Source organism: Colobus angolensis, unplaced genomic scaffold (genome assembly GCF_000951035.1).
Source record: "Colobus angolensis palliatus isolate OR3802 unplaced genomic scaffold, Cang.pa_1.0 Scaffold122, whole genome shotgun sequence".
Classification (NCBI taxonomy): Eukaryota; Metazoa; Chordata; class Mammalia; order Primates; family Cercopithecidae; genus Colobus; species Colobus angolensis.
The window spans coordinates 294,091-306,893 of NW_012113364.1; the positions used below are offsets into that span (position 1 = coordinate 294,091).

Below are 12,803 nucleotides of genomic sequence, written 5' to 3' on the forward strand. Positions count from 1 at the left end.
GAAAATTCCATCCCTCAACAAATGTGCAGTACGGGGAACAAAGCAATATAGAGAACTCAAGCTAAGGGGCTGCGTGTCATTAGGAGAGTGGGATAGGGAAGCTATCAGAAGTTTGTGTCTTTATGCAAATGAGATGCCCAGCCCTCATCAGTTTCTTATAAAAGGCTTTGCATTCAACTGTAAAAACAGCAAACCATTTGGGCTCCCTCTCTGCTGCAGAGAGCTTTCTTCCACTTATTAAACTTTTACGTCAACCTCACCCTTTGTGTCCACGCTCCTTAATTCTCTTGGTCACGAGACAAAGAACTCTGGCTGATAAGCTAAGGAAGGAGACCACTACTACTCCTGCTACATTTCTTGGTTCCCTGACAGGGAAGCGAGGTGATTAACGGATGGTCGAGGCAGCCCCTTAGGCAGCTTATGCCTGCCCTGTAGAGCATTCCTTCGGGGGACTCTGGCCAGCTTGAGCGATGCAGATCCTGAGAGCACTCCCAAGTTAGGCATTTGCCCCGGTGGAATGCCTCATCAGAGCAGTGCACAGCAGGCCCCCATGGGGGATCAACACAGTGGCTGAACACGGGGAAGGAACTGGCACTTTAAGTCCGGACAGCTGAAACTTGGTAAGGCTAGTCTTTGGAACTTGCCCACTCCATTTGAGTGGAAGCGTGACCTGATCACCCACGGCGTGCCTGTACCAGCACTTTGGTTTTTGTTTTTGACTTGACTTGAATTGTTTGATACTTTGGTTTTGGTTTTGACCTGGCTCGGATTTCTGGATACTCTGATTCTGGTTTTGATTCTGGTTTGGTATAAACTGAAAAGGTGTGTGTGTGCCCTTTTTACCCATTCTTTGTTTTGTGGTGTGCATGTGGTGTGAGTGTGGTGTTTTGTCTCGAGGAAACATGGGTCAGACACAAAGTAAGCCCACTCCGCTAGGAACTATGTTGAAAAATTTTAAGAAGGGATTTAATGGAGACTATGGGGTTACTATGACACTAGGAAAACTTAGAACTTTGTGTGAAATAGATTGGCCAACATTAGAAGTGGGTTGGCCATCAGAAGGAAGCCTGGACAGGTTCCTTGTTCTAAGGTATGGCACAAGGTAACTGGTAAGTCAGGACACTCAGACCAGTTCCCATACATAGACACTTGGTTACAGCTGGTGCCAGACCCCCCACAGTGGCTAAGAGGGCAAGCAGCAGTGCTAGTAGCAAAGGGACGGACAGCCAAGGAAGGATCCCATTTCACTCGCCGAGGGAAATCAACTCCTGAAGTTCTCTTCGACCCAACATCAGAAGATCCATTGCAGGAGATGGCACCAGAGATCCCAGTGGTGCCTTCCCCTTACCAGGGAGAGAGGCTCCCCACTCTTGAGCCCAGAGTGCTTGCGCCTCCGCAAGACAAACATATCCGTAGGCCACCCAGAGTAGACAAGAGAGGAGGTGAAGCCTCGGGAGAAACCCCTCCCTTGGCAGCTCATTTATGACCCTTTCACGCGGACCCCTTAAAGTTGTAAGCCTTTAAAAAGGCCAAGTATTTCTCTCTCGGGGAGCTCGGCTCTTAAGACGCGAGTCTGCCGACGCTCCTGGCCAAATAAAAAACCTCTTCCTTCTTTAATCCGGTGTCTGAGGAGTTTTGTCTGCGGCTCGTCCTGCCACAGGCTACATTGTGGTGCACTGGGGAGACTGCAACATCTCTGTGTGGCAAAAACACCTTTTTTTGAGGCTTGCTCTCTTGCCCAGGCTGGAGTGCAGTGGCACAATCTTGGCTCACTGCAACCTCCGCCTCCTAGGTTCAAGCAATCCTCTCACCTCAGCCTCCCAAGTAGCTGGGATTACAACTGTGTGTCACCACACCCAGCTAATTTTTGTATTTTTAGTAGAGATGAGGTTTCACCATGTTGGCCAGGCTGGTCTCGAACTCCTGACCTCAGATGATCTGCCCAACTCGGCCTCCCAAAGCACTGGGATTACAAGCATGAGCCACCACACTCAGCCACAAGCTGGTTTTTCTCTGCTCTCACCCGATAACGACCAACCCAGAAGACTTCTGTGACCAAATGTTTAGGGATGTATTAGCAATGAATTAGCAAACACATAATTCATTCTGCAGCAGATACTAGCTGGGCATCCTCTCCCTGGAGACAGCATCAGATCCCCTAGGTTGAGAAATCAGCCCCCAAGACTACTCCCTACTTTGATGCCAATCACAAGCCCCACATTGTTGTATCTGTGCTTCTGACTGGTGACTATAAATCAGCGTTCCCACAACTCCCTCTTTGAGTTTGCTTAATTTGCTGGAGTGGCTCACAGAACTCAGGGAAACACTTACATTTACTGGTTTATTATAAAAGATGTTCCAAAGGCGGCTGGGCGCGGTGGCTCAAGCCTGTAATCCCAGCACTTTGGGAGGCCGAGATGGGCGGATCACGAGGTCAGGAGATCGAGACCATCCTGGCTAACACGGTGAAATCCCATCTCTACTAAAAATACAAAAAACTAGCCGGGCGAGGTGGCGGGTGCCTGTAGTCCCAGCTACTTGGGAGGCTGAGGCAGGAGAATGGCATAAACCCCGGAGGCGGAGCTTGCAGTGAGCTGAGATCCGGCCACTGCACTCCAGCCTGGGCGGCAGAGCGAGACTCCGTCTCAAAAAAAAAAAAAAAAAAAGATGTTCCAAAGGCTACAGATGAAGAGGTGTGTGAACCCTGAACATTTGAGACAGGTCTCAGTTAATTTAGAAAGCTTATGGCTGGGCGTGGTGGCTCAAGCCTGTAATCCCAGCACTTTGGGGGGCCAAGATGGGCAGATCACGAGGTCAGGAGATCAAGACCATCCTGGCTAACACGGTGAAACCCCATCTCTACTAAAAATACAAAAAAAATCACCCGGGTGCGGTGGGGGGCGCCTGTAGTCCCAGCTACATGGGAGGCTGAGGCAGGAGAATGGCGTGAACCTGGGAAGTGGAGCTTGCAGTGAGGGGAGATCATGCCACTGCACTCCAGCCTGGGCGACAGAGCAAGACTCCGTCTCAAAAAAAAAGCTTATTTTACCAAGGTTGAGGACACACTCATGACACAGCCTCAGGAGGTCTTGACATCATGTGCTCAAGGTGGTCAGGGCACAGCTTGGTTTTATTGCATTTTAGGGAGACATGAGACCTCAATCAATATATGTAAGAAGTACATTGGTTTGGTCTGGAAAGACAGGACAACCAGCAAAGGCTGGAAGACTGCAAGCAGGGAGGGGTTTCCAGGTCATAGATAGGTGAGAGAGGAATGGTTGCATTCTTCTGAGTTTCTGAGTAGCCTTTCCAAAGGAGGCAGTCAGATATGCATCTATCTCAGTGAGCTGAGGGATGACTTTGGATAGGATGGGAAGCAGATTTGCCCTGAGCAGATCCCAGCTTCAAGGAGCTCAAGATATTTTCCTTTCACAGGTGCCTAGGGCGAGGTACAGAGGAAGGGATGGAGCGATTCCATGCCATCCCTGGGTGCAACCCCCACCCCCAGGAACTTCCACATGTTCAGCCTTCTGGAAGCCTCCTGAACCCAGTCCTTTAGGGTTTTTATAGAATCATTACATAGGGCATGACTGATTAAGTCACTGGCTATTAGTGATTCAGGTCACTGTTCAGCCCCTCTCTCCTCCCTGGAGGTTAGGGGTGGGGCTGAAAGTCCCAACCCTCTAATCCTTCCTTGGTCTTTGGGTGACTAGCCCTATCCTGAAGCTACCCTAGGGAGGCCCACCATTAATCAACTCATTAACATACAAAAAGATGATCCCTTTAAGGAGTCTAAGGATGTTAGGAGTTCTGTGCCAGGAAAGGGGACGAAGACTAAATATAGATTTCACAAGTTCACACAGTCCATTGGTCTAAACTGGTTACACGGTTTCAAGTACTTTGTAAGGAAGGCAGGGATGATGGGGGTACAGAGAGCACACTTGGTGAGCATGAACTTGTCTGCACAGCTGTTTCCCCCGGGCTTCCCTGGCGTTCTGGGAGGTGGCAGCACGTGGCCACGGCGGACACCGTCTTCATCAGTACCTTGCTGTGGGCTGGTGTCCACCATCTGGCCTCCAGGAGTCAGCCCACCTATGGAAGGTAGTAACATGCATTGATATAAAAGCAAGCCAGGTATGGTGTCTCACACCTCTAATGCCAGTACTCTGGGAGGCTCTGGAAGAAGGATTACTTGAGGCCAGGAGTTCAAGATCAGTCTGGGCAGCATAGCAAGATCCTGCACTAAAAAAATAAAAAAATAAGGCCGGGCGTGGTGGCTCACACCTGTAATCCCAGCACTTTGGGAGGCCGAGGCAGGAGGATCACGAGGTCAGGAGATCGAGACCATCCTGGCTAACACGGTGAAACCCCGTCTATACTAACAATACAAAAAATTAGCCGGGCGTGGTGGCACACGCCTATAGTCTCAGCTACTTGAGAGGCTGAGGCAGGAGAATTGCTCGAACCCAGGAGGCGGAGGTTGCAGTGAGCTGAGATTGCGCCACTGCACTCCAGCCTGGGTGACAGAGTGAGACTCTGTCTCAAAAAATAAATAAATAGATAGATAAATAAGTAAATAAAAGAAAAAAATTAAAAACTTACCCAGGTGTAGTGGTGTATACCTGCAGTCCCAGCTACTCAGGAGCATGGCTTGGGACCAGGAATTGGAGGCTGCAGCAAGCCATGATTGCACCAGCACACTCCAGCCTAGGAGACAGAGTGAAACCTGATCTAAAAGTACCTGGCAGTAAAAAAGTCAGACTATAAGTCCTACGCTAAAAAAGTCAGTAGAACACAAACAACATAAGTAAACCTGAAAAACATTACGCTGCTTAAAAAAAGAAAGCTTAGACTGGACACAGTGGCTCATGCCTGTAATCTTAGCACTTTTGGAGGCTGAAGTGGAAGGATTGCTTGAGGCTAGGAGTTTGAGACCAGCCTGAGCAATATAGTGAGACCCTATGTCTAAAAAAAAAAAAAAAAAAGCCGGGTGTGGTGGTGTGTGCCTGTAGTTCCAGCTACTCGGGAGCTGAGCTGGGAGGATCACTTGAGGCCAGGAGTTTGAGGCTGCAGTGAGCTATGATTGCATCACTGCACTCCAGCCTGGGAGACAGAGTGAGACTCTTTCTCTATTAAAAAAAAAAAAAAAAAAGCCGGGTGTGGTGGTGTGTGCCTGTAGTTCCAGCTACTCGGGAGCTGAGCTGGGAGGATCACTTGAGGCCAGGAGTTTGAGGCTGCAGTGAGCTATGATTGCATCACTGCACTCCAGCCTGGGAGACAGAGTGAGACTCTTTCTCTATTAAAAAAAAAAAAAAAAAAGCAGGCCGAAGGGTGTCTATTCTCTGGGGAATTACTCTTCTCATACTACCTCTATAAGGTCCATTCCCAAAATGGAGCAGTCGCCCCTCAGTGCTGTCCCCCGATGGGACATCCAAATCACTCAGGAAAGGTAAAAGCAGTCCCCTCTGGGGCCCTGCCTAGAGATTCTGAATGGATGGCTCTGCGGCGAGGCTGGGTTTTGGAAAAACTCCTGTGTTCATGACGCAGTCAAGGGAAGGTCTGTGGATGAATTATTCCACGAAGCCAACTTTGCAAGATTCCTGAGGAGTGACTGTGTGACCTGTCCCTGTCCCTGCAGCCCATGGGCAGCGGCTTGAACCCACACTTTACAGTTTACAACGCACTTTTTAAATTTTGTCGAGACAGGGACTCACTCTGTCACCCAGTCTGGAGTGCAGTGGCGCAAATCTGGGCTCTTTGCAACCTCTACCTCCCAGGCTCAAGCAATTCTCCTGCCTCAGCCTCTTGAGTAGATGGGACTACAGGTGTGAGCCATAACACCCAGCTAATTTTTTATTTTTTTATTTTTATTTTTTAGAGAGATGGGGGTTTCACCATGTTGGCCAGGCTGGTCTCGAACTCCTGACCTCAAGTGATCTACCTGCCTCGACCTCCCAAAGTGCTGGGGTTATAGGTGTGAGACACCTCACCCAGCCTATAAGGCACTTCTGATTACATTCATTTAACTTTTAGCGAGTGTCTGCTATTTTTCAGGGTCTCATTTGCTCTCTAAGGCAATATCCGAATGCTAGTTATTATTGCAATGGCAATTATGTCATCCCCATTTTATGGAGGAGGCGACCTTAGGTGATTGGCCAAAAGCTTTGAAGCCAGGTGACTGAGCTAGATCTAAAACTCATTTTTTATTTTTTTAGATGGAGTCTTGCTCTGCTGTCCAGGCTGGAGTGCAGTGGTGTGATCCCGGCTCACTGCAAGCTCCGCCTCCTGATTCATGCCATTCTCCTGCCTCAGCCTCCCAAGTAGCTGGGACTACAGGTGCCTGCCACCACGCCTGGCTATTTTTGGGCTATTTTTTTTTTTTTTTTGTATTTTTAATAGAGACAGGGTTTTCCGTGTTAGCCAGGATGGTCTCCATCTCCTGGCTTTGTGATCTGGCCTCCCAAAGTGCTGGGATTACAGCTGTGAGCCACCACGTCCGGCCCCCTAAAACTCATTTTTATCCAACTTTTTATTTATTTGTTTTTAGAAACAGGGTCTTGCTCTGTTGCCTAGGCTGGAGTGTAGTGGCGTGATCACAGCTCACTGCTGCCTCGAACTTGTGGGCTCAAGTCATTCTACTTCCTCAGCCTTCCAAGTAAATGGGACTACAGGCATGCATCACCATGCTCAGCTAATTAAAATTTTTTTTTTTTTTTTTGAGAGGGAGTCTCCATCTGTCCCCCAGACTGGAGTGCAGTGGCACAATCTCAGCTCACTGCAAGCTCCACCTCCTGGATTCTCATCATTCTCCTGCCTCAGCCTCCCCAGCACCTGGGACTACAGGTGCCCGCCACCATGCCCAGCTAATTTTTCTGTATTTTTAGTAGAGATGGGGTTTCACCACCTTAGTCAGGATGGTCTTGATCTCCTGACCTTGTGATCCTCCCACTTTGGCCTCCCAAAATGCTGGGATTACAGGCATGAGCCACTGTGCCCGGCCAAAAAAAAGTTTTTTTTGTTTGTTTGTTTTTTTTTTTGTTTTTTAGTTAAACAATCATTTTATTGCTTGAGTACACAGACAAATTTATGCGACCAGGGCAGAGGCTGTAGATGATTCATATTTCCAATTGGGAGGGAGGACTCGCTTGGTCTTATAATATCGAGCCAAACGGTGAATCCGGCTCTCTATCAGAATCAGACGGAATTTAGCATCCTTATCCTTTCTGTTCCTCTCAAGATGCTTTCGAACAGCAACTGCTTCCTTAATTAAATGGTAGAGATCTTCAGGAAGATCAGGAGCAAGTCCCTTAGACTTAAGAATTCTTAAGATTTTATTGCCTGTCACAAAACGTACTTGTGCAACACCATGTGAATCTCTCAGGATCACACCGAATTTGTGAAGGAGTCAGGCCCTTCTTGGCCAGTTTGTAAATCTGCTCCTTCACGTCGTCAGATGTCAACTTCAACCAAGTGGGGACGCTGCGTCGATAGGGCAAAGCCGACTGGGACAGGCCCTTCCCGGGAGCATGCATGCGACCCATGATGGCGGCGGTCAGACAGCGAAAGGACAAAAAAAAAGTTTTTTAAGATGGCTGGGCGCAGTGTCTCATGCCTATAATCCCAGCGCTTTGGAAGGCCGAGGCGGGCAGATCACCCGAGGTCAGGAGTTCTAGATTAGCCGGGCCAACACGGTGAAACCCCGTCTCTACTAAAATACAAAAATTAGCTAGGTGTGGTGGTGGGCAAACCTGTAACCCAGGCAACTCAGGAGGCTGAAGCAGGAGAATCGCTTGAACCTGGGAGGTGGAGGTTGCAGTGAGCTGAGATTGTGCCACTGCATACCAGGCTGGGCAACAGACCAAGAATCCATCAACAAAAATTTTTTTTTTAAGAGATAGGGTCTCACTATGTTTCCCAGGCTGGTCTCAAACTCTTGGCCTCAAGAATCCTCCTGCCTTGGCCTCCCAAAACGTGGAGATGACAAGTGTGAGCCACTACACCCAGCCTTCTCCCAGCTCTGCATTTGGCAGTCTCTTCATTATGCCAAGCCACCTCTGATAACACTCAACAAGATAACACTCCCCACCCTTATTGGGGAAGTGCTTTCTCCACCCTCTATCCCCCGTCAAACCTCCGTTACCTGCCACACACATTCTATTCCAAGTCTTCTCGGTGCAAATTGGATGGGTTAATGAAGAAGGCGCTGACATGTGAGGTATGACATCTCACTTGGAATAAATTATGGATCCCTCTTTTATTTAATCAAAGCAAATTTAAGTGTAGAAATTGTCTGAAACAGGTGTTTCAGCAGAACACTTTGTATGAGAACCAAGGTCACAGCTAACACTGTAGACAGGGTAGGTTTACACATTAATTGTGACAGGCTTTGGGCAGACAGTGAAAAAGTACCTGGTACTAAAAATATCAGAATATAAGTCTTGTACTAAAAAAGTCAGTAGAATACAAACAACAGAAATAAACCTGAAAAATATTGTGCTGCTTAGAAAAAGTATTAGGCTGGCCCTGGTGGCTCATGCCTTTAATCCTAGCAGTCTGGGAAGCCAAGGCAGGCAGATTGCTTGAGTCCAGGAGTTTTGGATCAGCCTAGGCAACATAACGACACCCCATCTTTACAAAAATTTAAAAAAATTAGCCAGATACAGTGGCATGCGTCTGTAGTCCCAGCTACTCATGAGGCTGAGGCAGGAGGATCACTTAAACCCAGGAATTTGAGGCTGCAGTGAGCTATGATCACTTCACTGCACTCCATCCTGGGTGAGAGAGCCAGACCTTGTCTCTATAAAAACAACAACAAAAAAATCTTAGATCAAACAGTCTACAATGTATGATTTCATTTAAGTTCTGGAACTGGTAAAACCAACCTATAGCCACAGAAATCAGATCAGAGGGCCGGGCGTGGTGGCTCACACCTGTAATCCCAGCATTTTGGGAGACTGAGGTGGGTGGATCACGAGGTCAGGAGATCGAGACCATCCTGGCCAACATGGTGAAACCCCGTCTCTACTAAAAATACAAAAAATTAGCTGGGCATGGTGGCAGGCGCTTATAGTCCCAGCTACTCTGGAGGCTGAGGCGAGAGAATTGCTTGAACCTGGGAGGCAGAGGTTGCTGCTGTGAGCTGAGATCGCACCACTGCACTCCAGCCTGGGTGACAGAGTGAGATTCCGTACCAAAAAAAAAAAAGAAAAGAAAAGAAATCAGATCAGTGGTAGCTTCTAGGGAAGAGCTATACAGGCAACATTCCGGGGTGATAAAATGTTCTGTATCTTGACAGAGGTACTGGTTACACGGGAACTTGATTTGTCAAAACTGATTGAATAATACAGGTAAGATCTGTGCATTTGGCTATGAGTAAATTATCTCTGAAAAGTAAAAGTCAATAACTAACGTGATATGCTGGAAGATGAAAGGCAATGAAGTCACTTGAATGAGAGTCACTTTTCTTTACAAAGAGAAGAGGTTTAATTGACTCACAGTTCAGCATGGCTGGGGAGGTCTCAGGAAACTTACAATCGTGGCGGAAGGCGAAGGGGAAGGCAAGGCACCTGCTTCGCAAGGCAGCAGGAAGAAGTGCTGAGCGAAGGGAGAAGAGGCCTTATAAAGCCATCGGGTCTCGTGAGCACTCACTCACTATCATGAGAACAGCATGGGGGAAACGGCCCCCATGATTCACTTACCTCCACCTGGTCTCTGCCTTGACATGTGGGGATTATGGGGATTTGGGGGATGACAATCCAAGATGAGATTTGGGTGGGGACACAAAGCCTGATCATCTCACTCCACCCTGGGCCCCTTGCAAATCTCATGTTTCTTTCACATTTCAAAACCAATCATGTCTTCCCAACAGCCAACAGTACCCCAAAGTCTTTTTCTTTTTCTTTTTTTTTTTTTTTTGAGGCAGAGTCTCCCTCTGTTGCCCAGGCTGGAGAGCAGTGGCCGGATCTCAGCTCACTGCAAGCTCCGCCTCCGGGGTTCACGCCATTCTCCTGCCTCAGCCTCCCGAGTAGCTGGGACTATAGGCGCCCGCCAGCTCGCCCCGCTAGTTTTTTGTATTTTTTAGTAGAGACGGGGTTTCACCATGTTAGCCAGGATGGTCTCGATCTCCTGACCTCGTGATCCGCCTGTCTCGGCCTCCCAAAGTGCTGGGATTACAGGCTTGAGCCACCGCGCCCGGCCCAAAGTCTTAATTCATTCCAGCATTAACCCAAGAGTCCAAGTCCAAAGTGTCATCTGAGACAAAGCAAGTTCCTTCTGCCTATGAGCCTGTAAAATCAAAAGCAAGTTAGTTACTTCCTAGATACAAGGAGGGGACAAGCATTGGGTAAATACACCCATTCCAAATGGGAGGAATTGGCCAAAACAAACAGGCTACAGATCCCTTGCAAGTCTGAAATCCAGCAGGGCAGTCAAATCTTTTTTTTTTTTTTTCGTCTTTTTTTGAGACGGAGTCTCACTCTGTCACCAGGCTGGAGTGCAGTGGCATGATCTCAGCTCACTGCAATCTCTGCCTCTTGGGTTCAAGCAATTCCTCTGCCTCAGCCTCCTGAGTACCTGGGACTACCCGTGCATGCCACCATGCCTGGCTAATTTTTATTTTTTTTAGTTTTTTAATTTTTTAATTTTTTATTTTTAGTAGAGACAGGGCTTCACCATGTTGGCCAGGATAGTCTCGATCTCCTGACCTCATGATCAGCCCGCCTCGGCCTCCCAAAGTGCTGGGATTACAGGCGTGAGCCACTGCGCCTGGCTGGCAGTCAAATCTTAAAGTTCGGAAATGATCTCCTTTGACTCCACGTCTCACATCCTGGTCATGCTGGTGCAAGAGGTGGGCTCCCAAGGCCTTGGGCAGCTCTGCCCCTGTGGCTTTGCCACAGAAGACTGCCAAAGAGTCAGAAGGAAGAAACAGCACAAGGAGATGATGGATCCCTGACCAAGCAAATCCATCAATTTTAATCCTAAAATTAAGCCTACTGGCCAGGTGCAGTGACTCATGCCTGTAATCCCAGCACATTGGGAGACCAAGGCAGGCAGATCACTTGAGGCCAGGAGTTTGAGACCAGCTTGGCCAACATGGTGAAAGCCTGTCTCTACTAAAAATACAAAAATTAGCCAGCCATGATGGAGCATGCCTGTAGTCCCAGCTACTCGGGTGGTTGAGGCACAACAATTGTTTAAACCTGGGAAGTGGAGGTTGTAGTGAGCCGAGATTGAGCCACTGCACTCCAGCCTGGGCAACAGAGCGAGACTCTGTCTCAACAAATATATATAAATAAACAAAATTAAGCTTACGAGTATCTCTAATCCTAGCCCTGGTTTTAGCCCTACCCCTATGCCTAATCCTAAGACTAACCCTACTCATAACCCTAAACCTGGCCTGAATCCTAGTCTTAGCCATCACTTAATCCTCACCTAACTCTAGTACTATCCCTAACCCTATTCCTGAACCAAATCCCCATCCTAAAAACAGCCCTAGCCTCAATCCTAACTCTAACACAAACCCCACCCTAGCCCTAAACCTAATGCTAAATCTAAGTGAGGTTTGCAAAATGAACCCGGCGAAGCTGATATTCAACTTTCCTCTTTTATTCTGTTGCACTCAGGCCAAATGAGTCTGGAGGAGTTGGGGAAAAAAAATGGGGCGGGGAGGGAAATCTCAGCTTCCTGCTGCAGAGGCGACTTTCGGCATAAATCATCGCTTTCCACGAGAAACCCAACATGTTTTCTAACAAGGAATCTAAATGGAATCTTTCCTGAGATAAAAGTGCACAGGGCTGTTACCAGCACACACTCTCACAACAGACACCGGAATCACAAATGCCAGGGCTGGAAGAGGCTGTCGGGCAGCCCTCAAGGGGATGAGAGACTGAGTACCATGAAGATATAGTGACTTGCCTGAGGTCCCTAAAGGAACTTGAATTCCATCCTGCACCTCCTCCAATAATACTGCTTCCAGGCCAGGCGTGGTGGCTCATGCCTGTAATCCCAGCACTTTGGGAGGCTGAGGTGAGCGAATCATCTGAGGTCAGGAGTTCGAGACCAGCCTGGCCAACGTGGTGACACCCCATCTCTACTAAAAATACAAAAATTAGCAGGGTGTGATGGCAGGCGCCTGTAATCCCATCTACTCGGGAGGGTGAGGCAGGAGAATCGCTTGAACCCGGGAGGCGAAAGTTGCAGTGAGCTGAGATGTAGCCACTGCACTCCAGCCTGAGTAATAGAATGAGACTCTGTCTCAAAAAAAACAAAACAAAACAAACAAACAAAAAAACCCCAAAATAAAACAACAATAACAACAACAAAAAACCGGCTTCCAGCATTTGTCAAATGGTGTGATCAGGTCAAATGTTAGTTCAGGCCATCTCCAGGGTCTCTTGTTTGTTTGTTTGTTTGGAGACAGGGTCTGGTGCTGTCATGCAGACTGGAGTGCAGTGGCATGATCATAGGTCACTGTAGCCTCCAACTCCTGGGCTCAAGTGATCCTCCCACAGTCACCTGAGTAGTTAGGCCTACAGGCATGCACCACCATGTCCAGCTAATTTAATTTTTTTGTAGGGGCGGGGGTCTCGCTTTGTTGCCCAGACTGGTCTCGAATTCCTGGGCTCAGGGAATCCTTCTGCTTTGGCCTCCCAAAGTGTTGGGATTACAGGTGTGAGCTACTGCGCCTGGCCAAAGGGGTGCATTTTGTGTATTTTTTTTTTTTTGAGATGGAGTCTCGCTCTGTCGCCCAGGCTGGAGTGCAGTGGCCGGATCTCAGCTCACTGCAAGCTCCGCCTCCCGGGTTC

General features: G+C 48.2%; 1 pseudogene across 1 annotated transcript; it reads right to left on the reverse strand.

Moving 5' to 3' along the window:
• Positions 1 to 7,038: 7,038 nt before the first annotated feature.
• On the reverse strand, positions 7,039 to 7,563 carry LOC105504578 (annotated as a pseudogene). The gene has a single exon (XR_001000627.1). The product of XR_001000627.1 is annotated as a 40S ribosomal protein S13 pseudogene (transcript).
• Between the last annotated feature and the right edge of the window lie 5,240 nt (positions 7,564 to 12,803).